Source organism: Podarcis pityusensis (genome assembly GCF_964106645.2).
Source record: "Podarcis pityusensis genome assembly, chromosome: 4".
NCBI classification, from domain to species: domain Eukaryota; kingdom Metazoa; phylum Chordata; class Lepidosauria; order Squamata; family Lacertidae; genus Podarcis; species Podarcis pityusensis.
Genome location: NC_138027.1, coordinates 54766182 through 54792264, shown reverse-complemented (window position 1 = coordinate 54792264; position 26083 = coordinate 54766182). Strand labels below are relative to the sequence as shown.

At 43.5% G+C, this 26083-nt stretch overlaps 1 protein-coding gene and 1 long non-coding RNA gene across 3 annotated transcripts in view; one reads left to right on the top strand and one right to left on the bottom strand.

Annotated features, from left to right (window-relative positions):
- The first annotated feature begins 657 nt into the window (after positions 1–657).
- Positions 658–26083, top strand: part of KCNJ6 (potassium inwardly rectifying channel subfamily J member 6) — a 119697-nt gene continuing 94271 nt past the window's right edge. For both annotated transcript variants that reach the window (XM_081004469.1, XM_081004468.1), the window contains exon 1: positions 658–1820. The gene's annotated coding sequence lies outside the window, so the exon portion shown is untranslated. The remainder of the gene's footprint in view (positions 1821–26083) is intronic.
- Positions 23566–25349, bottom strand: LOC308476704. Its single transcript, XR_013986054.1, has 2 exons — positions 25247–25349; positions 23566–23745 (listed from the first exon to the last, which is right to left on the bottom strand). It is a non-coding gene; the product is annotated as an uncharacterized lncRNA (long non-coding RNA).

Here is a 26083-nt window from a genome sequence, read left to right as displayed (position 1 = left end):
AAGAATTGCCTTGCTGAATATAGTGAAGGACCAGCTGGGTCCAGAGTCAAGTGAAGCTTGCCCTACCAGTCTCAATAAGCATGAGCCGCCACTGGGCTTGCCTCTCTTCAACCAAGCTCAGACAGCCACCCTTTGGAAGCTGATGAGCATGATGGAGCTCACCAGTCTTGCTTGTTACTTGTCCCCACCCAGTATCTGGTGATCAGAGATGCACTGTCACCAGGGACATTATGAGGGGGTGCCTTGGGGGTAGGCTGAGCCCCAGGTCTTTTGCACTAGCCCACAGATCTGCTGCCCCTTGCCCTAAACATTTCATCTTTTTAAAAAAATGCTTGCTGTGTAGTTAGGCCTACTGCAAAGTGCTGCACTAGTGAGACCCACCACCATATTAATTTGCCCAGAGGGAAATACATGTCGTGGGCTTCTACTCCACATCTGTTAAGTTCCTACCAAGGTCACTAAACATGGGGGGGCTCTATCGTCATCTGTACCACCCAGATTAGAATCCCAACAGCCAATATCATTAGGGAAAGGGCCATGGCCCAGGGGGTGGAGCACATGTCTTGCATGCCAAAGGCCACAGGTTCAACATCCAGCATCTTGAGGGAGATCTCCACTGCCTGAAACTCTGGAGAGCTGCTGCCAGCCAGCGAGACAAAACTGAGCCAGAAGGACTGATAGTTTGATTCAGTATAAGGCAGCTTCCTATGTTCCTGTATCATGTTTTAAATCTACACCACTTTGCCCTACAAAGTCTCATTACTATCTTCTCCCATTTATAGACAGAAGCTTTCTCTAAATTCTTGCTTGTCGTTATTCAGTGTGGACCTTGTCAAGCAAAGCTTCAAAATCCTACCACAGCGTGCAACTCGCCACAGCCAACGTGCTTAATGTCTCTCAATTTCTTTATCCTTGCCAAAAATGTTCCTATTTTCTTCGCCAAAAGGGATAATCCACACAGCCTTTTTTAGAAAGAGAGAGAGGAAGGAAGGAAGGAAGGAAGGAAGGAAGGAAGGAAGGAAGGAAGGAAACACTGAATTCCACATGTCCCCCTCCTACTTCAAAGAATCTAGCTTCTGTCCTCCTTTGCCTCAGCTCAGGAAAAATAAAAACCTGTTCCCAGGAAACGGAGCGGGTTGGTTGCACACGCAGTAAAGTTTCCATTTAGTCTCTTCCAAGCTGAAAAGGAAACAATCTCCCCTCTTAAAAAAAAAAAGTGGTCGTGGGGAGAACCTGCCATAGCTTGTACTTTGTCGGTTCGGCGCTAGATGGCACTGCGCGAAGTTTTATCTGCTCTTGTTTTGTTCCCGCGACTGGAAACCCAGGCTGGGATCGAGCGGAATTCATTGAAGCTGCGGGCTTTCGTGACGTGTCCCTGAGCGCTCCATTACTTTGCTCGCTGCCAGCGCTTTATTGTTCTTGCTCCCTTCCGATCTTCTTCTTCTTCCGCCTCCTCCCCACCTTCCCTCGTGGTGCCTATCCGATGCCTTCGCCATCCCGCTGAACTCTGCCTGGGCGACCAGCGGGCGCCCGCTCAACTCCAGCCCTCTCGCCCGGCTGCGCTTGTGGAGGAAACCCAAAGGGATCCAGAGGCAGGTGAGCAGCGCGCAGGATGGGCGCCGCGGAGAGCAGCGCGGGACCGCTGTAGACGCGGGACGCCTCGCCTGCCCTTTCCTTGGAGACGGGCATTGGCTCGAAATCGACATTCCATCCTCCAGTGAGCCACCAGCCGCCCCAAAAAAGCCACCCACCCGCGCCCACCCTGCTCGATCTCGGAGGGAGGAATCATGATCGAGTGAGCGAAGCCGTGCGCCGAACAGGTAGGGCAATGCAGCTTTCTTCCTTCTCGCCGTGCGCGAAGCCCAGGAGGTATCCAGCCCTCGCTCCTTCCCCCTCCGCCCTCGCCCACCCCAGCAGATCCCGTCCCAAAGTTGTGCTTTTGGGAGACGGAGATGCCAACGGCATGGCGACAAAGGGACGGTCCGTTTCGCATCCTCTTCTTGGTTCGCCGGTGAAAACCTGGAAAGGCTTGGCGAGGTGGTGGAGGGAGGCTTGAAACGCAGCCGGCCACTTCTTCCAGATCTGTTTCTCTCTCCCTTTGGGTCGGAACTCCGGATATGTTGGTGGAGAAGGCTGTGGGGAAGGCGTGTGTGTGTTGTGTTGTTGAAGGAATCAATTGTTCTCCGATCCTGTTTACCAGAAAGAGAGGGAAGGGGCGGGTATCTTCGTTGGCTTGGTTTCGGTCCATGCAGCCAGATGTGCATCGGGAGCAATAATTGGATAGTAAAAGTCACCCAGCCCCGAGATCCTTGAAAGTTGTGGCTCTTTTCTCCCTTCCCTGGCAAAAACCTCTTGGCTGAAATCAGACAAGTTACGAGGCTGTGGTGGATTTTTAAGAATAACCACATCTGGAGAACCTATTTGGACCTATTTGTTTGTTTACTAAAAACAAATGATTGCTAGTTTGAGGATAGGGAGACAAACCATGATCTAATTATGTAACTGAGCAGGGTACTTAATCCCACATTTCAAGCTCTGGGAGGCTGGTGTGGGAAACAGCAGAATGCTCCAAATAAAGACCTGCATGGCAACATCCAGGATATAAAGAGACAATATTCCCACGAAGCTTGAACTGGAAAAGGCAGGGCTGAGAGTGCCAGCTGAAACCCATGGCAGGATTCTGCCTGATTTCACTGGTGCTGGATGGCACCCTGAATTTGCATCATAGCAGAGTGATGGTTACAATAGAGTGGGGGGTGTCATTAAAAGAACAAGGCATCTGTGGCACTGTGACGCAATGTCACACAGTCATGCAGTGACACCCATTTCTCTCCTGAATCTTTTGAGGAGCAAGAGAGTTCTGTGATGTGCAAAGCAGCAAGCGAAAGAAGTCTTTAGGCTAATGAGGTGATGCCTAATTTGTCTTGCTCGAAGGAACAGAGCTCACTATCACCATGGCGACCCAGGGAATATTAACTTCAATTCCATAGAACATGTGGGGTGGGGGGGTATCTTTCCCAGTTGTAAGTGGGGGGCGGGGTGGGATAATGAAAGGTTTGCCGCCACTGATTTAGTAGAGAAAGTTTGTGGCTTTGGGATGATGTCTTGCAGCAAGATCAAGTTGCCCTCTCTTAAGCATAGAATGCATAAACCATGCATCAGCACCATGGACAGTGCAACATGGAAAAGCCACTCGATTCAGCCCTATGAACGTGGTGTTGCTTCTTGAAAGTTTCCCAACTCTCTTTGGTCAGTTGAAAAGTTAGCATTCTAGTGAAAGGTGTGAAGTGGGGGAAGAGAGAGGCTTATTGTACATATTACAGCATGCAAGTCCCTTTTGCTGGGGGGGGGGGGGCGGGATTAATCTGCTTTGTGCCTAGCAGTGGTGCAGCATCAGAAGAGTCCTTGGGAATGAAGAGCAGCTCCAGTAGCTGGAAAGTGGAAACAATCAAGCAATTTTAAAAAGTGATAGGAAGAGAAATGGAGTTGTTTTTCCCATGCTGGCTTATCTCTTGAACTTTTCAGGGCCCAAGTTAATAGTGAAGAAATAGTTTTGCGGCATTCACTGTACAGACATAGCACAGTCTGCATAAAAAGCACAGCTCTGCCCCAGTCTGGAAGATGAAAAGGATATGTGGGTACCACTTAGTTAAGTTCATGAATGCCCAGAACTGCAAAACTTACATTTTGCTTTTATTTGGTAGTTGTATAGCAATGCCACTAATTGGATGGTGCTAAAATTACAGATCCACAGGGCTAGGAGGGACTCTAATGTATTCTCTTGGATCATTGCATCTGGGATGGGACTTAAATCATTGCATCTGGGATGGGACAGAAACTCTATGTCCAATATACCTCACATCAAAGTTGCTAGCATTTATATTACACTCTCCCACAGGTAGCAATCTTGAACCATCAAAAGTGTGCTATAGATGAATTCCTAAAGAAAAAGGATCACAAATTTTATATATATATATATATAGTGTGAAGCACTAATTAAGGCTTTCAAAGAGCCTATGTATGGTTTCCCAAGTGTGAAAATGGAATAGAATCATAGAATCTTAGAGTTGGAAGGGACCCAAGGGTCATCTAGTCCAACCCCCTGCAATGCAGGAAGCTTAGCTAAAACATACATGACAGATGGCCATGTAACCTCTGCTTAAAAACCTCCAAGGAAGGAAAGTCCACCACCTCTCGTGGGAGTGTGTTCCATGGCTGAACAGCTCTTACTGGTTTTTCCAAATGCTTAGTCGGAATCTGCTTTCTTGTAACTTGAAGCCATTGCCTTGAGTCCTACCCTCCAGAGCAGGAGAAAACAAGCATGCTCCCTCCTCCATGTGACAGCCCTTAAGATCTTTGAAGATGGCTATCATAGCTCATCTTTTCCAGGCTCACACACAGATCAGAGACACATTGGTGCTATGCTGGCAGATTGGCTTAATGGCACCAAGAATGCAGGCTCAGCCTGAGAGGGAAGATGGGAAAACACACAAGGAGAATTTTTTAAAAAACACATAAATGTTTCCAGGATCCTGTACCCACTGGTAAGGGACAGGGCTGGCAATGGAGCCCAACCTGCCACCCACATCCAGAGAAAGCGAATGACTCCTGCACAATTTTGCCTGTGACATAGGGTGGAGTGAGTAAAACATGGAAGACTTCTGTAGCAGTTAGGCATGACAGCCCGTGTTCTCCCTTCCCTTCCTTAGCCATATGGGGTGCTCTTTTCTGGTATTCCCAGAACTTCCCTCTGATATTTGGATGGGTGGTATACAAATGTAATAGATCATCAGCATGAACATCAGTTGTTGGAGTGGAATTTGGTATTATGTGTTTGTGTGTGGAGGAAGTCAAGAGCAAGGTACTTTTTAGAGATCTAGGCATAGATGTGTTAGCAACGGGCTCAAGTTACCATGCATCTAACGAAGCGGACACAGAGCAATGGATCCAAGATACTAGAAAGAAGATTCCACCTAAACATTAGGAAGAACTTCCTGACAGTAAGAGCTGTTCGACAGTGGAATTTGCTGCCAAGGAGTGTGGTGGAGTCTCCTTCTTTGGAGGTCTTTAAGCAGAGGCTTGACAACCATATGTCAGGAGTGCTCTGATGGTGTTTCCTGCTTGGCAGGGGGTTGGACTCGATGGCCCTTGTGGTCTCTTCCAACTCTATGATTCTATGAGGCTAGCCTGCTTTGCACAGAGTGCTCCCTTTGTGTGCAAGGTGCCCTTTCTCCAGAGTTTCTCATCCCCAGAGTTCCCTTTGTGAACCCTTAAGCATGTTCAGTATTGGGCCAGAGAGAGATAATCCCAGACACAGCATCCTATCACCTCAGTTATTTTCTCCCTGTGTGGGGGTTATAGACTGATGGTAGTGTGATTGGGTTCTGAGTTACATCATAACCTGCGCTTTGTCACTGTGACATGTGGGGGCCATCACTGATGTGGGGTTAGCTATATTTTCAAAGAAAAAAATCTTACCTCATTGAAATCAGTGGGAGGAGTTGCACTGCCCATGAGTCAAAGAGGTAGAGAGGATGCAGCATAAATGTGCTCCTGCTGTGTGCTGCCACCCATGCGCCACCCACAATGCTACCCTGTTTAGCCATTTGACCAGCATGACCTGTCATGGCAGTTGCATATCAGATGTTCCTCCAACATTGCTGTGTCCCTGTCAAATACTTTAGCCCCCTCATTCAAGGATTTGTCAGTACAGAATTGTGCCCTGAAGATATTCAAAATGAAACCATCATTTCAGTGGAATAGCCCTTGCTAAGTTGGTGTCCTCCAGACAGTGGCAGACCTTGGGGTCTCAAATTTCAGCGGCACCCCCTGCCACTTGTGCCCTATTCTAAATCATAGTTGCCACGTCCCCTGCAGCACCCCCAAGGCTCCTTACCCATGGTGACCAAACCGGTCACACTCTCCTTAATCCACCTCTGCTCCAGACTGGGGCTCATGGGAGTTGTAGTCCCGCAAATCTGGAGGGCAATAGATTGGCAAAAGCTGCAATAGTATTTTATACAAATGGAGAAGGTGGGTGGAATGGCGGGCATGTCTGGGGGATTGCAGCTATAGTCTGCAAAGCAATCTCATTCCAGCACCACAGAAATCTAAAGAAATCTATGGTCACACCTACTCCAGACTTGGCATCTTACAGATAAACTAAAGGGCCTTCTGGCACAGATTAAACATTGAATGTCAAACAATTGTCAAATGACATATGCAATTGGATCAAAGATTACAGCCATAACCCTTCATACACTGAATTTGGAGTAACTCCCAAGTAACTCTGCCCTGGGTCACTCAACAAAACTGTTTGGTTGGTGACTGCTCTCAAGTGGTTACAAGAAGCAGGAGATGGTAGGCAAATAAATGCTCTTCATGTGCTTCTGAAACTCTAGTGCGTAGTCTGTTCTGCATACTATTTGAAAGCCTCCCTAAAATACAGCCGTGTAAATAAGTATCATTTCACATTGACATTGCTAGTTCTATTTCTGTTTCTTGCTACCATTATTTCTCTCTATTGTTAGACATACAAGACAATCAAGAACAGAAAGGAAAACAAGAAAATAATAGTGTTCATTTAGGAAAGAAATCTTTCGATGAGTCATTTTGATTCTGTTCCCTGTGCAAATGCATGTGCGTGTTTTGTTTGTTTTTTACATTTCACAAACACACTGTCTTTTAGCACTTTACGTAGTCTTCAACAGACAACAAGCAGTAAATACACATTTTTGTGGGGGGGGGGAACTGAAGATTTATATACCTGGAGAAAAATTTAAAATATGTATTTGTAATCAAATGTCTTATTTTTATAGGTCATTAAGTTATCTCACCCTGTAACTTAGTGAAAATAATTGAAAAGGCAAGGAGGGAGGGAGAAAGAGATGGGGGGAATCAGCTAGAGACTACACATGTCTTTGTTTCTCTGAAATCTGTAGAAAATAATGAATTCTGTAGAATATTGCAAGTAGAAACTCCAGATTCTATGACCAGATTATAGCATGTATACTAGTTACACATAATGCTGACAACAAAATATATATATTTTCAGATCATGGAATTTGAAGGAAATGGTGAGGATTAAGGTGATAGGAGGAAACGGGATTTAAAATGCATTTGGGCAGCAGAATCATAAGGAAGAATTACTGCATCTTCTCAATGTCCGCAAGTGCTTGTCTATCTGTGACTGCTGACCAGCTTTTCCCAATGAACTCTGGTTTTTCTGTGACACCTTATGCAACAGCAGAATGATTGAGCCCGGAGGGATGTTGCTTATGCCCCATCAGTTCTTCATCCCACACTCTGCCGAGACCAAAGAATGCAAGTCAACGTTTTGATTTGACTAAAATCAATGTCACACAACAGTCCTGATCATCCTCAGAAACAAGCACAATCAACTGGGTTGGTGGGGTGATGAAATGCTCACATCACACACAACAGCACATACCTCAATGCAGTGCAATGTCAGGATTCCTGGGGGTTTTTCCCATTTGTGCCCCACTCTTCCTCAAAAAGTCTGAGTAGCTTGCGGATGGTTCCCTGGTAGTCTCACATCCAGGCAGTTGCCAAGGCCAGGTATGTTCATGCTGTCCAGCACACTTGTGTAAATCTAAGATTCAGTTCCTTACAGCAATATAAATTTCTGCATCAGCATAGCTGGTATAACCAGTGCTTTTTTTCTGGGGGGACGTAGGGATACGCATAGCCCTAAACATTTTGTGAATCTAAGTTTGGTCTCGTTGAGGGGCAGTATTTCAATATGAATAGGAAAATGAGAATATTCCTAAACGTATATATATATATTTGGGGGGGGGGAGCACTGGGTATAACAAGGGAAGGAGCAGAGGTCAGCAAAGCATTTAACCACACCAGATCCATACATTGCTTTGGAAGGGAAAATTGGCCAAAACTTAGTTGTGGGGGGTGAGGGGTTAAGGATTCATCTTCTAACACTGTCATGAGTATTAAATCTCTGCTGTCCCTCCACATAAACTAGGTTGTTCCCTGCAAGAAATAAAGAACCAACAGAAAATAGCCCCTTAGGCAGATTCTGGGGCCTAAATCTCTCCCCAATCCAGTCCAACATATGGACCTATACCTGCCAACCAACAGGACTGGGCTGCCCCAAGTTTGAAATTGATATTGCTAGCACAGTTTGTTACTTCCTTTATAGAAAGCTAACAGTTTGCACCTCAAAGGTACTGGGAACATGAAACTGCTGTCTGTAAGCCTAATTATTTGGTACTGAACAGCGTGTCTTCTTGTGTATGAAAGGGGTGGGTGGGAAAGAGATAAGACACAGCAGCTAAAAATATTGGTCTAGAAGATATTGGTTCCCATGGCCTCCCTCTCCATAGAAGCTTGAAAAAAGAGAATGAAAAAGAGCCATCATAAGCATTGATAACAAAACTGTTCAGCATATGTGTGAGTGTTTATTGTTACATAAGCTAATAGTCTAATGATAAAATTATTCAAATACAATTTAAATGCTATTGAAATGGAAGCGGAGAGGAAAGAAATTGCTATAGTCATCCAACCTCCAAACTAAATGAATTCACTGATACTTTTTTTAAAAAAAGAATATTTTTGATAAGTCCAGCATTTTAACTTGCCAAGATAGGAATCATATTTTGCCCTCCTACAGATGTTCAATTCTCTTATCAAAACAAAATATTTTTACACTGTTCATTCAGTGAGAAATTTGGATTTGTTTCTGGAGACAAATCACTCCAAAGACAAAACAATTGAAATTATGTCTGAGAAATAGATTTCCTCTCGTCTACAACTCTTAATAATGCCCTCACATCGGATGCTTGGCCATATGAGAACTAGATGAAAATTATACTCTGTTTCAGCTAAGTATATTAATCATGTCTGTGTAAGGGTCAGATGGCAGAGCGCACCATTAAAACATCACACTTACCCAGGAATTATTTCCATGTTTTGAATGTTAACCATCTGAAATGAGAGGTAAATGTTACTTCCTATTGAAAGTAATAATAATAATAAAGTAAGCTTTGCTTTGAACAATTTTAGTATCACAAGCATTTGATAGAAGGTGCTTTAATTTTGGTTTTTATTATCAATTGCTTATGTTATACATCTTTAGTCAGCTTTTATTGTTTTATTGTTTGCGTGTATATTTATTTTTCAAAATATAATAATAAGAAGAAGAAGAAGAAGAAGGTTCTGTTGTTAGCCACCATGGAAATACTCAAAGGAGAAGTATAAGTAAAATAAGAATAAGATAAATAAAATAAACAAACCAATTTATTATGATTGGTGAGTGGTAAGACGAGCAGGCAAGTGGTGGCCCCTGTAGCAACTTTCTGGACAGTTTATAGACAGTTTCTACCATCTCTTATTATCTCCTGTGAAATGCCGGGGGGGGGGGGGATATGCCCTGACCAAAGCTACATAGCCCATATGATACTGTTGCTGTGGCCTGAATGAATCTGCCTACTGTGATGACAGGAGAAAATAAGTTTCTAGGGGAGCAAGAAGCTGTGTCTTGCACACAGGGATTGTTAGGTGTTATTGCAAAAGACTGCTCTGTAGTGAAGGGGCTAAGTGGGAGAGAAATTACCACCTCAGGGAGAAAATACCATACTCTTGTCTCACCACAAAATTGTGGGAGACAAGAGTAGGGTACTTTCCTACAAAATTCCCACAAAATAGGTGGGAGGCTGTGCCACAGCCAGCAAATCAGCATAGCTTTTACTGGGATGGAAATTTATTTCTTACTTATTTAATGCATTTTCATTATGCAATTCCGGCAAAGAAAGGAGGAGGGGGCATCAGGCCACTTACAAATGTCAAGACAGCCCTCAGGCTCACAATCTAAAAATACCCGACACAAAAGGGAAATGGGTTGGGAGGGAGGAGGAAAAAAACCAAAACTCTGCCACTATATTGCAATGATCAACTGGAATGGAAATATTTCAGGGTGGAGAGAAACCAAAAGTTGCTAGTATTTTGACAGAGCTGACGGACATGCCATACAATTCCATCTCTGCCCCTCTCCTATATGGAATAGATGCAGTAGATCAGGCATAGGCAAACTCCAGCTCTCCAGATGTTTGGGACTACAATTCCCATCATCCCTGACCACTGGTCCTGTTAGCTAGGGATGGTGGGAATTGTAGTCCCAAACATCTGGAGGGCCGGAGTTTGCCTATGCCTGTAGCAGATGATAACTGAGGAAGGAGCCTGGTGGAGCTAGTGTTTCAGCAGAGCAGATGGAGAGGCCTTGCAATGGGTTTTGGAAAAAGCAAGTACCAATGGCAGGTCATTCCAGAACAAAAGTGGAAGTAGGTGAATGAGGACATCCAAATCTGGTCCTAAGAGAAAAATCAGCCTGCAGATGCTCAGAACAGAGAATGCCTTTCCCCCTCACCCATAGATGCTGAGTGCCTTCTTTCCTGCTGAATTTCCCATAAGTTTCTTCTACACAAACAATGATGTATAGATTGAAAGAAGAAAGCCGAAGGCTGGAAGGAAAAACAAAATGACAAGAAAACGAGCTGCTAATTCAATGGTGTAATCAACTGTGTTCTGCAGTATTTAATCAGAGGATCCCTCCATTCATTTATCCAGCTCAGGCTTCTGCTGCAGCATTGCAGGACACCTTCTGGTCCCGTCCCCCCCACTCCCCATGAGGAGGAGAATTTTTTCAGTCGCATAAGAAAAAGGGAAATTATGAAGGCCATTTCACACATTACACAGAAGCATACCTGGGTTTGCCGCTGCAGATCCGTGTCACAGGAAGCAGCCGCCAATTATGGCTTAGACTTGCATGATACACGCTTGCTGTTGTCACATTCCCACCTTACGTATTTACATCTACTGCCCTAAAGCTGCTTGTGAAACAGAACTGTGTATCAACCCTTGGTACGTGGTTCTTCCTAGATTTAACCCTATTAAGGGCCCTTTCAGCTCATTGAAATTTAAGGGCCAAAACACATCTGACAGAGGATATAACTGCTTAGGATCTCCTGTGGTTCTTATGTTGCTTATGAACTGCCCTCAGAAGGGCTGCTTTGAAGATCAAGCAGATGGTGCTCTGGGAGAGGCTGTCACCTTTTCCTTCACTGCCCTTTTCCAGATATGACCTCTACTCCACCAATACCCTAAGCATGTCAATGTGTTTTCTCCTGAACAGCACTAATAGCAGCTCTGGGGAAAGATTTCTATAGGCTCCTTGATTTCTCTCTGACCTAGCTGCTTGGAGGAAAGATCCATTGCTATGATATAATTGTGTGTCCCTGTGAGCACCTTGGCTGGGGAGAGCCTGGCTGAAGGGGGACCATCTCAGTCAGAAATAGCAGGTTGCTCCCCTTCCCCATCCTCTATGGAGGTGGCTGAGGCCAGATCCATGCCATGCATCTCCAGCACACATGTATGACATTCCCCAAAGAATCCTGGGAACTTTCCCCTCACAGAGCTGCAATTCCCAACTCCAAGGATTCTTTTGTGGGGGTTAATATGCTTTGGATGTGATTTAAATGTATGGTGTTGATTGGCCCTAAGAGGGCTCTGGAGCATTTCCTGCCAGATCCTTGTGTTCCCAGTCTGCATGGGAGAATCCAGAAAAATGAGGAAGGGGTCCTCTGGTCTAGGGTCCTGTCTTCTGGTGAGCCACAATCTCGTAGCTGTGGCCAATAAGCCAATGCCTTGATCATTGCAGTTGAGGATGCTGAACCCAAAGTTGTTCTTCTATTTGTGGAAGGAGTTTTTCCCTGAGTAAAAGGACCCAGTAATCTAATTTGGATCCAGACCTGGACATTTTGTGATCATCCATTGGTCTCCAGCCATCTGTGGAGGACAATGAAGATTCCAGCTTCTTTCTTGCAGGATTATGTTGGAGAGGTTGTAATAAGCAAGCATTAAAAACAAGAAAAACCTCGTTTAAAATATTATTTTCCTTTTAATCTTGTTGTATTTCAATATCTGAATATAAACTGTTATTCAAGGCTCATGTAGTAACTTTGTTTTGTGCTGAAGTTCTCACTGGACAGAAACTTGGCCAAAAAAAAAAGTTAAAGCCTAAATGAAAAGATTTGGGGGGCAGTATTTGTCTGTAGGTGTTTTACACTATATTTTGTGAATAGTTCTCTAATTTGGGCTTTTGCCTGACAGAGAGGAAACCTAGCCTAGCTTTCAGGTTTTACCATCTAGAGAAAAGGTACCTGCTTTTAAAAAGCCTTTTAGTTTATATGATAGACAGATGGCAATTAAGATGCAGAAAGTCTTGTTTAGTCGCTACCAAACAGGGCAACTGAATTGCTGTGGAAATGGTCCCTTAATAAAGGCATGAGATCTCCCCCAACTTTAATTTACTAGTGGTCGTTGCACGACAGCTTTCTAAAGAATGGAAATCAGTTCCATCAGCTGTCATCCAGTGTCATTTTGCTGCCGTGTTATAAAGCTTTTCATTGACTTGTACTGACATTGTAGTAGCTCTGCAGGAACTTCTGCTATGTCCAGTCAATCAAAGAGGAGAAGCAATGTCAGGACCTCTACACAGCTCTTGCTAGTTGCCTTTGGCTTCTCCCTGTTCCCTTGCCACAGTAGCCTCTGTCTAGATCACTCTGAAGATGACACAGGACCAGCTCAAATTTATACACTTCCTTCTGGATTTCATTGTGCAATCTGTCCTGGATGTCTTTGTCTGCAGCAGAAATGTTGAATCTGTGGCTCTGTCAGTGTCATTAGACTACATTTCCCATCATCCCTGACTGTTCGCCATGTTGGCTGATGGGAACTGAAGGCCAATACCATCTGAGGAGGGACAGGTTCCTCATTCTCGGGCTACAAAATTGCCTGGAGATAATTATTATATGCTGTTGTTTCATTATATTACTTTTGTGGCTTGGAAAAGGTGTTATGCTGGTAGTCTTGCATATTATTCAAGGGTGTGTGTTATTTTGTAAATTTTCTTGTGGTGTTGAATTATGGTGCATTGTGCTGTCTTTTTTTTAAAAAAAAAATATTTATTACTTTTATAGATTACAAAAAGAGAGAAGAAAGCAAAAAAGAAAAAAAACAGAACAAAAAACAAAGGAGAAAAACAAAAAGAAAAAACAATACAATGCAATATATAAACAATACAAAACACAACCTAAACTCAAAACTAAACACATTAAACTAAACTAAACAAACCCCACTCCCTAACCTTAACCCTGAATAAAACAAAACAAAAACAATTTAAAAACATACATCGTCTCTTTTCCATACTCTATCTTTCATTCCCTTATTTCCTCGACCTCCTCGCACCTCCCTTTTTGTGTTCCACTTCTATTAATTGTTTCAGCAAATCCTTTCCACTTTTCTCCATTTTCTGGGATAATGTAAATAACGTATTTTTTAACCTTATTTTCCATTAAAACTAAAAGGCTTTAACTTGTAACGTCTTTGCTTCAATCTATTTACAAAAACGGGAGGCGGACTTCCTGTTTGTAACCTTCCCGTTTCAGTGCCGAATTAAAGTATTTAAGAATCCAATTTTCCGTTTTACTCACGAGTAAATGTTTAAAGTCCAATTGTCCACAGGAAAAAGTCAGCGCTCTCCGGCAACAGCAATGTGGCTTCACTCCGTGAAAGAAGCAGTCGATTCAAAGCACCGCGCCACTCACCCCACGTCGCTCCGGATCCCCAAAACAGGGTTTCCCCACGAGTAGGGGATGCGCAAAGGTGCCAGCCGAATCCCATGTCCACAGGCTTCTCCCGCCTGTGGTTTTTAATGGGTCTCCGCCTCGCCGTGGTGGCTCAGACCCTGTTTTCCACGGAGCGGATTCCTCCTGATCGGAGGAAATCCGCCATTGCCAGAGGCGCCAACCCGGAAGTCTCCTGTCTTTATTCTATAGTCCTCAGCTTCCTTGACAAGGAAATTAACATGGATCGTAGGTATTGATAAACCTACCTTCGATTAATTTGTCAAATCCCCTTTTTCTCCAACTCAGAAGTCATCATCACATCTTGTGCCAGCAAACCACACAGTGTTTGATTGACTATTAAGTTAAGCATGCATTCCGTGAAGACATGATTTCTTTTGTCCATCAGTTTCATTAGATAATCCAGAATTCTAGTGTTATGAGAGAAGGAGGTGTTTTTCCCCTCCCTCTACCCACTTTCTACACATCATCATTTAAGAAATATCTTTAGTCGTCTTTTTTCCTACATTAGAGAGTCTCTAATGCTTTATCCTCCTCCAATCTGAGCATTTTGGCTGCCCCATTTCTGCATCTTTTCCAGTTCTACCATATTTACTGAGATGAGGAAATTAGAGATGTAAAAAGCATAATGGCATTTTTCCACCCCTTTTTTCTGATTACCGAGCACCAATTTTGCCTTTGTCACATTCACTGCACACTGAGTTCACATTTTCATTGAGATCTCCACTGTGACCACAATATGGTTGACCCGGTTAGTCAAAGTTCAGACACCATCAATTTATATGTTGTATATTCCCCAATTTGCATAGTTTTACATTGAAGTTACACTGGACCTAACTAGCCGTCTTGTTGCCTAGTCAGCCAGTGGAGAAATCCTGTTGCAATTCTTCACTCTCTGCTTGGGTTTTCACCAACCTATTTCCATATAATCAGCAAACCTGGGACCCTACGAGCCATACCATTTTCATCCTGACTGCAGTCCATTTTTACACAAAATACTTTGTTATTTAAAGTAGTGCCATCCTGCTCTTCAGGAAAAGAAATGGCACAAAAGGAAATGGAATTGGGAGGGAAGAAGAAAAGGTAGTGGCAAGTGCTAGGTCTTGGTTACAAGGAAGAGGGAAGTGGGCTCCTTGAGCTGGATGGAGGGGGGCAGGCTGGCCTCCCCCTTGCCATTTTGATATTCCCTGGAGGCAAAGGAAGGAACCTAACAGTGATCTTCCTTCTTCCAGCCAGTGGTAGAGGCCAGAGTGTGCTTCCCTTCAGCTTTGCAGTCCCTGGAACAAATTAAATAGCACCAGCCCCAACACAGGGCTTTGGGACAAGGGGGTGTGTGGAATGCTTTTCTGCTTCTGCAAGAACTGTCCATTTAGTCCTGCCCATTCACCCAATACGTGACTCTCATAAGAGGAGCTGTCACTTAACCCCCTGGCTGTAAACATTGCAGGTGAGGGATTTCATCGGAAGCTTTTTGGAATCCCCAGTATGTAATGTCTTTGGGTTGAGAACATGTTTGTTCCGTATATTACGGACCATCTGGACATGTTGTCCTAACAAGCAATCCAAGGCAGGTGACTGACTCAGGAGGACTCATTTTAATTGCCACACTCCCAAGCTGAATTTGTGTTTGTGAAATGGTGCGAATTGCTTTGGTTCTGCTACTGCCTCCCTCCTCCTCCTCCTCCTTTTCCTCTACATGCTGTGCTGCTGCACCATTATATAACCAGCCATGTGTGGAAGCTGCATGCAAAAGCTTAAGAGCCAAGATTAACTTGTTAGTTCAGTGCAACAGAAGCAGAGCAGGAAGCTTTTCTTTAAAATATAAGGAGGTGGAAGCCAGCAGCCACCCACTGACCTTCGCTCACTGTAAACTAATGATGTTGGCATTCTGTAGGATTGATATCCTGCTGCCTGACATCTTGTGCCAGTATTTACTAGAACCACAATATTCTTAAATCAGAAGAGTATGCTCTGCATGAAATAGAAAAAGTGACAAGACCATGTTCTGATATAATCCCCCTGATTTTGATGGACCATGTGGTGGTCAACAAATCAGTCATAAGAATAAATTAATTTTCTGGCCAATTTAAATGTTTTCCTCAGTTCATTTAAAATAGGATTTTAAACATCTATACAGTGGTACCTCAGGTTACATACGCTTCAGGTTACAGACTCCACTAACCCAGAAATAGTGCTTCAGGTTAAGAACAGTTTCAGGTTAAGAACAGACCTCCAGAACCAATTATGTACTTAACCCAAGGTACCACTGTATTAACACTGTTGAGGATGGCATTTTCAGACCAGAAGGATGCTTGAGGGGCAGAATAATCACTCTGAAGAATCACTAAGTACACAAGAATGTTCAAAGTACAGAAATATGTCATTTTTCTGGGACACGGACATTGATCCCACAATAAAGAACTTCACTCTGATCTACCCTGCATGCCCGCTCAGAAGTAAAGCCCAATGTCCAACAAGATTTGCTCCCGTGTAAGTGTGTGTAGGACTGCAGCCTACATTCTTTCAAAGCTTATGGGAGATGTTACCTTTTTAACATCTACCTCTTACTGATAAGGATATATATGTTTTCAGTGTGGTAAGCTCCTCTCCATTCCTCATTTTACTATTTTATTAGTTATCCATTTAAAGCATTTTTTTGCTGCATTCGTTGCCAAAGGCACCCAAACTAATGCATGGTTAAAATGTCATACAAACCTAGTTTACTTTTTTCATACTCGTGATTTATTTTCAAACTTGGGTTGCTCGAAGCAAAATCACAGATCTTCCTCCACCCAACTCATATTTATTGTGTTCTCCTGTTTCTTTCCTCAGCTTTTCTTATTTTTGAAATGAATTGGCATTTAGAACATGGATGACATGCAGCACCATTCTACAGTATATATGTCTACCCAGAAGGCCCAGGGATATCAATGGGACTTGGTGCCAAGTACATGTAGAGAACAGGATTGGGGAACCTCAGGCCTAGGAGGGCTCTTGAGGCCTCTCTGTTTGGCCCTCAGGATTCTCCCACATTCTTTCTTGGCCACCCACCTTCCCCAGACCATTTGCTTCACTGGACCTGGCCCATGCCATCTTTATGTGCTTTTGTCTGGCTAGAATGATTCTGTGATCATTCCTCTAGCTTGCTTGGATGGAGAAATTTGTGTGCATGCCAAACCTTTGACTTTCATGTTGGGTGGAATGTAGCTTAGCCTACAAAGGCGAGAGCACAGGCATTGCTCTGCTCACTTTGACTCTGATCTTGCCCACCACAGGCTTGCAAAGGGCCCTGGAAGGTTGCCCATGAGGGAATTTGGCCTTCAGGCTGAAAAATGTTCCCCACCCTTGGTGAACAGGACTGCTGCCTTGCAGTGCAATTGTATGCATGTTGGCTCAGAATTTAAGTCAGTATAAGATTCCTATGCTTCTAATGTTGCCTACTTCCTAGTAAGCATGTTCAGGATTGCAACCGCCATCGATTACAAATGAGGAAAAGGTTTTGTAGAATATATTGCATGTGCTCTTGATATCCTTATCTGCTAGAGTGTGGCCTGAGGCTTGAGTTGAAAGCCCCACCAATGCATCCCTTCCCACCATCCTGGGATGTAAACAGACCAGACAGGCACTTGCTCATTAAGACAAGAATGATTTATTCTCTGTATATATCCGTGCTTCGCCTCTCTACAGAGCCTTCCAACAAAGCAAGCTCTGCTAGGCTCAGAAGTAGGATGAGATAATTCAACACATTTAACTTAAAATCAATCTTAGGGGGGCTTTAGATATCACAGCCCAGGGAGATCATGTTCTGTAGAAGCAGTTTGGTTAAATCTAAACTAAGTATCTAAAACCATAAATATGGAACTCCTGATTATTTCTGTACCATGCATACTACTGGAACTCAAAAGTCGCAATCTGATTTTCTCTCTACCAAGCTATATAATTTGGTGGCTCAAGTAACTTCATCTGCCCTGCAGGACACATATTCACCTAATTTGGGAGGATGAACCATGTCTGCAGTGAATCAAAGCATTCAAGTAAAGCTTTCCATCACTTCACACCTCTTATCCTTGCATAACAGCATCACCGATAAAACACACATGCAAACCCAAAGGCACTGTTGACCATATACTGGGAAATAAAGTCTGCTAGGGAGTGTTCTATTGGCAGTGTTCTTCAACCTTAGATTCTATTCGGAAATACTCAGGAATAAACCCCAGTAGGTTTAGTGGAACATACTCCCAGGTAAGAGAGTATATGGCTGCAGACTTAGGGGGGAAGCATTATGCACTGATGTTTAGTCAAGCATCAGTACTCCTTGCACAGAATCCTCATAAATGGCAGTCAGTGAGGGGTTCTATTCCAGTGGTCAGATTATCTGATCTGCCCCAGTGGCCCAAGAGAGTTGAGCATCATTCAGTGAAAACATGGTGTGGTCCAGGAAGTAAGATTTCCCCTCACACATTCTAAAATCCTATTCCCTTATGGTGTCCTTTCCCACCTTGCTCATTTGTTTCCTCTTGTATCATCAGCATTTCTTTTACAAATGCATTTATGAGAGAGTCCAAACAGAGTCTGGGAAGGCAAGGGAAGCCATTTACGGTAAAGGAAAATAGAAATCTGGTGCCTGTGAATTAAAACTACAACAGTGATTGACAAGTTACAGTAGCGTGTGGTGTTATCTGCATCCACAAGCAATATAAAATCAGCAGCCAGTGCAATTTCCTGATTGCAGTGCCTCGGTGTTGTCACTCGTGATTGCTAGATCCTTATAGTTCCCCTCGAGGCAAATGGGAAACATGAAGGGTGTAATTGGATTCAATAGGGCCACAGCTTTATTTGGGTGGAATCTGATCTGTCGAAAGCTTCCACAACTACCTCCCATGGCAGATCTGCCATTTCATAGCACTCTTGATCTAAAAGCTTTTGAACCTGCTTTTGACTCTCGTATCTCAGGACCTTTCATTTATTAGTTGAAATATGCCACTTTTGAGTTATGCAAGACTTAGGGAAGTATCCATGTATTTTTGCCTATTTTGCTAGATTTTTTTTTCCAACTTAAAAAGGGAGCTCTTCAGGGATGCACCGAGAGTTATCAATTCCTTTCTGATAGGTTAATGAACATGAAAATCATATGTTCCACAAAAATCTACCATGAACTTAGCCTCTTCATAGAGCTCCCAAAGGGACTGTCAATTGGGCAATGTTCCAGAATGAGACAGGCATGTTCACTCCTTTTGAATATTAAAAAAAAAAGAAGAGGAGAGGAGAATTTCCCCAGCAACCGTTGTAATCTACTTCACAGAAGCTTTATGCAGAGAGATCACAACTTGTTTTGGTAAAATGAATGTTCTAAAGGAAAATATAAAAGATCAGGGCATGTAACGCACGCTGGGTATATTTTAAGGGTCTGTCTTTCTAAACACCCATGCTGAGCCATAATGGAGGCACAGCTAGTTAAGGGCCCTACCAAGAGCTTCTTGAAATCAATGGAAAAATCTCCCATTGATTTCAATGAGCTACTCATCTCTTTTTTTAATGCCTATAAAGGGCAATGCACCAGTGAATTAAGCACCACCAGGACTCAAAGAGTGATAGTCCAGGATTTAATAACTAAAGAAATTGTTGCATTGGAAAATAAGCACAAAAGAACAGTCAGCAACAGAATATGTAGGAAGCTTATCAGCAAGAGGCAGGAATTACAGGTAAATAAAAATTAACATAACCATGGCCAATAAATACTATGCATTTGGGAATAAACATCCTAATCCAATGCTATGAAATGAAAACCTTTTTAAAAATACTGTAAAGAAAAAAAATGGTCTGTAGCCTCTACAAGTGGAAAGAAAGTGTACACCGGCCAAAACATCAATACAGAATTCTTCACCCAGTTCGTACTTCAGATGCATCTGATGGTAGGGATCGCCAAGCTTATTCACACAAGGCATGGGTACAGCCTTTATTTTTATTTATTTTTTAAATAATATTTATTGAGAATTTTAAGATTACAAAGAAACAAAGAAAAAAGAAGAAGGAAAAAACAAGTAACATTTAAACAATACGAATCAATAAAAAAACAAGGTCAAAAAGAGAAGAAAACAAAACACATAATACATCAAAAGCAAAAAGCAAAAATAGACAAAAAATTTAAAAACAAATCCAATATTCCCAAATCATTAACTGTCATTACCTTGTTTCATCGACCTCCTCACACCTCCCTTTTTTGTATTCTAGTTGTTAATTATCTCAGCAAATCCTTTCCATCTTTCATAATATTCTGTCATTAAATTACCTTAATCTATTTTAACCTTATCTTACCATAAAAGGCCCTAAAACTTAAAACTTAAATCTTATTTATACCAAATTCTCTTAACCATGACATATTCTTACATAATTCTTTTTGACATTTCTGCTAAAGCCAAATAATTTCATTCCAACATTTTTCTAATACTCTTTACTTTTACAAGATTTTCCTAAATAGATTGTTTAAAACTTTCTTCCAATCTTCATCCAACGTCTCTTTCTCCTGGTCTCGGGTTTTGTCAGTCCTTTCTATCCCATCCATCTAGTCCATCAACCTGGTAACCTTATATCCGAGGCCCTTGGATCTCTTCCATGTCCCATCCGCAGATCTTCTTCATATTTATACCTGTGCTTTACTTTGTCTTCTGCTCCTTTCACTCGGGGAGACTCCAGCTTGACAATGTTTTTGTCCCTTCTCGACAGATCAGCCCCTTTTCCAAAGTCAACACTGAACTCCATGTGGTATTTAAAAGCATGTTTCAAAGTCCCTCCAAAGTTAAGGGCCCGCACAACTCCGAACGCCTCCCGGCCCAAAGCCAGACTTGAGGGGTCAAAACATCCCTGCATAGGGGGGTCTATCCAGCCCCCCATCTCCAAGCCAAACAGAACTCTGTCTCTCCAAATCTGGCTTTTTCCAGGTTCATTCGTCAAGTCCAACAACTCATGTTCCTGCTGGGCCACAGTTCCCTCCATCTCTGCCTCACTAGGTCCAGCAACAACCTCCTCCCTCATCTGATCTGTCAAAGCACACTCCTGAATTAATTCCTGAGTGGGTTCTATATAAGTACCCACTGCCTGTCCAAACTTTCCGATCGCAACAGTCATCAAGTCCGTCTTCTCATGTAACTGTTCCAATAAAGCACTTGTCTTACAAAAGGCCAACACCAGAGCCTCCGAGTACATTCTTGTTGAAGGTCAAAGTCTGGTCCCACAATCTTAATCTATTGCAGCTGCAAAGCTCCCCAGTTCGGATTTAATAACAGTTTCACAAGCTCCCTCTAGGGGAAAAAGCTTCTATTTGTATCCATCTCTTTTTTTTTTTTTAAAGCAAATCTAACAACAAAGTTTCCTTTTTCAGATATTTTGTCAATATTTTGTTCCTTTTAGATGCGAAGGGGAACAATGGAATCAATATGTTTCTCTTCTTTTAACTATCTGTCAAAAACGTTTGTCTATAGTCAATGAACTTCCCGAAGACGTCTGTCCTGACACCCTGCTCCCAGGTTCAGGACGGTGGAGAATTGCTTTTCTTAACTTGTCTTCTACAAGTTTAATCAGTCCAGAAAAAGTTCCCCCCTCTTCTCCTTCTTCCAAGGGGGGTTCAGTAATTTTAAATGATGAAAATTGATCCTTTACAAACGATTTTCTAAGCTCTAGCTTGCCGTGTCTTTGCTTCAATCTATTTACAAAAAACGGAAGGCAGACTTCCTGTTTAGACCTTCCCGCTTCAGTGCCAAATTAAAAGAAATTTCTTATTCCAATTTTCCGTTCTGCTCACGGACAGTTATTTAAGCTCCAATTGTCCACAGGAAAAATTCAGCGCTCTCCGGCAACAGCAATGCGGCTTCACTCCGTGAAAGAAGCAGTCGATTCAAGGCACCGTGCCACTCACCCCACGTCGCTCCGGAACCCCGAAATCGGGTTTCCCCGCGAGTAGGGGGGGCGCAAAGGTGCCAGCCGAATCCCACGTCCACAGGCTTCTCCCGCCTGTGGTTTTTGATGGGTCTCCACCTCGCCGTGGCGGTTCAGACCCTGTTTTCCACGGAGCGGATTCCTCCCGATCGAAGGAAATCCGCCATTGCCAGAGGCGCCAACCCAGAAGTCGGCATGGGTACAGGCTTTAAAACCTAAGCACTGTACTTTCTTGTGTAAAAAATAACCAAGGAAGTGAATGAATTCTTTCCAAACTTAAAAAAAATCACAAATCACCAGCGGCTCTTTTAAAAAATATATGTGTATTAGTCTCACATATGGCTTATGCTGGAAAATGGGTGAAACCCAGAAACTCAAGGCTGATGATAGTGCCGAAAGCTGGGCAAGATCCAAAATACATGTGGGTGTACAGGCCTATATAGCTGTTCAGCCAGTTTCATGGCACCCTTGCAACTACACCAAGGGTAGCCAACATGGTGATCACTAGATGTTGTTGGACTACACCACCCATCAGTCCAAGCTAGCATGACCAAAGGCCAGGGATGATGGGCATTGTAGTTCAACAGCATCTAGAGGACATTACGTTGGCAACCCCTGAGAGCAAGTCATTTTATCTCACACTATGTGCAAGCTGAACAAAACGACTTTATACCAGATAGAAAGATTGTGAATCCTCTTAGACAAATGTCCTGAATGCCAGTAATGCAGAAAGGGGGGATATGCTAGTTTTTATCTTGAGATGCCCACAAAGTGATCACCTGGAATGGCATTTCTTAGTGGCAATGCTAAACAAAAGGAAGAGGGTGGAAGTAAAGCTGTATGAGAAGAAGCACATCTATATTAGAGACCTGCAGCAGTGATCAAAATGAATACCATGAACGTCTTTTGTCACACAGGGGAATGAAAGAAGACAGCCTCTTGTCTCCGCTTTTGTGTGCACTCTCTCTGGAGCCCCTAGCAGACATACTTGGAATTAGACATTGTGCTGACAGTCAAGAGGTTAACGTCAACCAGAAAGGCTCCGCTCATCAGCATATTTGCATGTGACACTGCACTCATCATATCCAACCCAAATAAGGTGGCCTTGGTGCTATTTTGCAGGTGGGATTCATGCCAGGAAATCCAGGTTGTACAACTAAACTGGTTTTGGTGCTCTTGAGCAACAAGCTGCTTCCATAAAAGATACCTGACTTTTTGAGGAAAGGAAAGTGATGGGTTGAAGCACTGGGTGCTGTGACATCATATAATCTTCCCATGAACAAAACAGCTGTCATCGTATCACCTCCATGCAAACAAATGGGCATGAATGTATCTGGAAGAAGCCCAGCAGTCATACATTTAAATGATAACAAACCTGTAAGCATCAAAAGACTTAGAAAGCAGCAGGCAGTGCATATTAAAATAGCTAGGGATGCATTTTCCCAAGAATCCCAGCCCCTGCATCCTTGCTGTGAGACATGTCTGCCTCCATCCCATTCAGGAAAGACATCACAAGTCTCTTGGTATGGGGTCAGCTTTATAAGCCATCCATACCACATCCCCTTTACCTAGCTTGGCATGCCACCCCTTTTGCAGAATGGGAATAGCCAGCTGCCATTAGCAGCTGAGTAGGAATTTTTCGGGTGGTCTCCAATTGGCCTTTCCCAACTACTCCATACAGCCAATCAAAAATGTCATGGTAGGGAATTTAGTCAGCTTTCTGTCATAACAGGCATGTTGTGAAGTCAGGAATGGTGGGACTTGTAGTCTAATAACATCTGCAGAGCTAAAAGTTGCCCATCCCTGGCTTATACCAGAATTATTACTTTTAAATTTCTGTGTATGAATTGGTATACTACTTATATGCCAAAATGGCTTCTACAAAATGGCTTCTAATCAATGTGTTGGCTTTGTAAACTTTTTTGTTTTTGCTACAACAGACAAACACAGGCACCCCTTTGGAATTTGTGGCTTTATTGATTTATTTCACTTGACCAGCAATTCTTCTCTGCTATTGTGCTCTTGTTCTGTTGTTTTAGCCTTCTTATCTCCTGCTCCAACATCCTGGAAATCTCAAGCTTGCTGCAGCATTCTGGCAGGAGAATGAATTGTCTTCATCAAACCTAGGTATGTCATGCTAGTCGGAAAGCAGAAGCAAAAACAATGGCAAATGTATTCAGCATCTTAAATACAGACAGTGCAAACACTCAAACAAATGACACACCATACAGTATCCTTCCCAGTCATTATTAAAGTAGCTCTCTACAGGAATCGGCCATTAGGAAACAAGGCAGGTAAAGAAACAAAGGCCAGCAATTCAGAATTAGAAATATGCAGATTGCTGTACCTTGGCAAGGGAAAACACAACTCTTCGGTTGAGCAAGCATCAAAAAAGCAAAGCTGTTGTGCTGTTTATTCTCATAGCCCTCCTGCATGTCCTATTTGGATTCAGTGCATACATTCATGCCTCTCTCTTAGCAACATAGGAAGCTGCCTTATACTGAGTCAGACTACTGGCCCATCTAGAGCTTCATTGTCTACACTGAATGGCAGCAGCTCATGGGGTTTTAGACATTTACAGCCCTACCTGGAGATGCTGCAGACTGAATTTAGGACCAGGCACTCTGTTACTGAGCTACAACCCTTCCCCTTATTACTAACAAAGCAAATGTGAGCAAGTGCTGGATGGCTTTTCCTGATTTCCAAATAGGAAAGTTGGAGTTTATTTAAAACAGAGTACAGAAGCAAAATCAACAATAGCTCTTTCCTTCAAACACATCCAATTATTATCACCAAAAAGGGGAGCGGGTAGTCAGGTTACTAGGTCTTCAGGTTACTAGACAATGCATTCATGTTATATAGATGTAGAGTAGAGAAAAGGAGAGGAAATGTTTGTTTGATCTATGTTTAGCCAGTCATGTCTAATCTTTGCAAGCCTGTCTATATTTGGCAACAAATGAACACATAGGGACATTGGCTCAAAAGCTTTATAGATTGTTTTGTGTGTTCGCTAATTTAGAAGCTAGGAATAGACCCAAGGGAGATGGAGTCTGGGTTTGGTGTTTCTCCTATAGTCTGTAATATAAGCCACTGTGTTGCTTTTCAGCACAATTTACTAAACCTACCATGGAGACTTAGGATGAAGGGTGGGCAATTCATAATAACAATAAATATTATCAAATCCCCTAAAGAGACTGGGTGCAGAGCAGCTCATGAATAAAACTCACAGGTCTAATTGTTCTGTCCCAACAGGTACTTCGTTGCTTTTTTAATAAGGCCTCCCAAAACGCGGCGGGCCTCCCTGCGGCCTAAAAAAGCCGCTTGGAGGCCTCCGAAGCCCTGGGGGGTGACTGGGGACCCCCCGCCACCCCCCGCCGCACCCCAGGGCCGCCAGGCCTGGCGGGGGAAGGGAAGGGCCGCGTGTGGCGTTGCCTCCCCCCCGCGGCCCACACGCCCCCGCAGGCATGGGGGACAGCCAGAGGGGCCCCCGTGCCACCACCCAACACCCCGGGGCATCAGGGCCTGCCTAGGGTAAAGGATCCCCTTTTAAAAGGGTATCCTGAAATCCATTACCCCCCCCGCTATCCCTTGGGAACTCTGTCGCTGGGGGGGGGGGAGGCCAAAGGCTCCAGGCTTACCTTTTGGAGCGAGGAAGTCCAGCGACGTCCTTCCCGGAGAAGCTCTGGAGCCAAGTGAGGATTCCCAGGGAAGATCCTCCCTCTATTGTGTGGGCAGGTAATCCCTCCCCTACCTGGCCTGGTCTCCTTGGCAACCCTTCCCCCAGGTGGGATTGGACAACTGATTGAGGTAGGCGGGGACCTCCAGGTATCCCACCTGAGGGAAGGCAAAGCCAAGCCTATGCTGATGGGGCCGCTCCAGATCTAGGGCTGCGCGCGTCCACGCAAAGGGCGCCCCCCGTTTTAAGCGGGGAGCGGTCATTGTTCTGTCCCAACAGGTACTTCGTTGCTTTTTTAATGAAGTGTTTGTTGACTTTGGGTAAGCTCTTCATTGCTAGAGGCAGTCTATATGCACTAAAGCTGCAATCCCAACCATGTCTACTTAGAAGTAAGTTCCAGTGAATTCATTGGGCCTTACACTTTGGTAACTGGGGTTAGGATTGCACCCTTAATCCACTGTGAATCCTGAAAACCAATGGAACGCATTGTTGCCCCACTCCCAGCCAAATCCCCATTGCTTTCCTCCCACCACCACCGTACCCTGAAATTTTGTTAACTTATGTTCTTTTCTAGAATAGAACACATTGTTCTTTTTCACGCAAAAAGAATACATTGGCGCGCACAAAACAGAACTGAAAACTGTCAAACACTAAATCATGTTTACTACAAACATTTAAACATAAATTAGCTTGAGCAAACACACACAGACGACCACTTTCTGAATAAAATAAATGTTTATGAAAGAAAATGTTGCCATGACTTTTATGTGCTTAAGTGGCATTACGCTGAGTGAAGAGG